Source organism: Apaloderma vittatum, unplaced genomic scaffold (genome assembly GCF_000703405.1).
Source record: "Apaloderma vittatum isolate BGI_N311 unplaced genomic scaffold, ASM70340v1 scaffold31664, whole genome shotgun sequence".
NCBI classification, from domain to species: domain Eukaryota; kingdom Metazoa; phylum Chordata; class Aves; order Trogoniformes; family Trogonidae; genus Apaloderma; species Apaloderma vittatum.
In genome coordinates, this window is record NW_009713738.1 from 1 (window position 1) to 786 (window position 786).

The window sequence follows — 786 nt, forward strand, 5'->3', positions numbered from 1 at the left end:
GGCTGGGGACGAAGGTGAGAGCAAGGAGCGCCGCACTGAGAAGTCACCGAGCAGCAAGAAGGGGCCATGAGTGCATCTGGGGGCTCTGCTGTGACACTGACCCAGGGCCCAGGCCCCTGCCCTGCCAAGGAGCCCCTGCTGGCTGCAGGCCGGATCCTCTGCGTGGCCCCGGGAACTGCAGGGGCTAGGCTGGACACTCCGCTGTTTGCACCAGTTTGTTTTGCTGTTGTGTAGTTTCTTAAACCAGGTCCTTCCCACCTCTGCGCCTGTGTGCTCTGGGCAGGGGATGCGCCTGCAGGACCCGTCTCCCAGGGTGGGGAGCTGTCCTCTGGGCAGGACCAAGTCTGGGCCCTTGGGTCAATCAGCAGCTCTGCCACAGGGCTGAGCAGCTTGGGCTGAGGCAGGCAAGGGGCAGAGCAGGCTGTCAGCTCAGAAAGGGTTGAGGATGGTGGCAGTAGTGCACTCCAACAGTGAAGGAAAGAAATAGCAGTGTCTGCATCACCTGCTGTGCCCCCATCTGCACTGATGCACCACTCTGGGCAGGACACCAAGTGACTGCTTCCCCAAGCCACCTCTGCACCTCGTGCTATGCTTTTATTTTCTCCCAAGCAGCACTTTGGTAAGTCTTAGCCTTCCCTCAGCCCAACCTGAACCCACCTCCTGCCCCAAGGGAGGCACTGCCAGCAGATAACCCCCATCCTCAGATATACGATAGCCCAGCCCTGTGCAGAACCAGGTATGGCCCCGAAGGCAGGAAAAGTTCCAGCTGGGAAGCCTGAGAGCAGG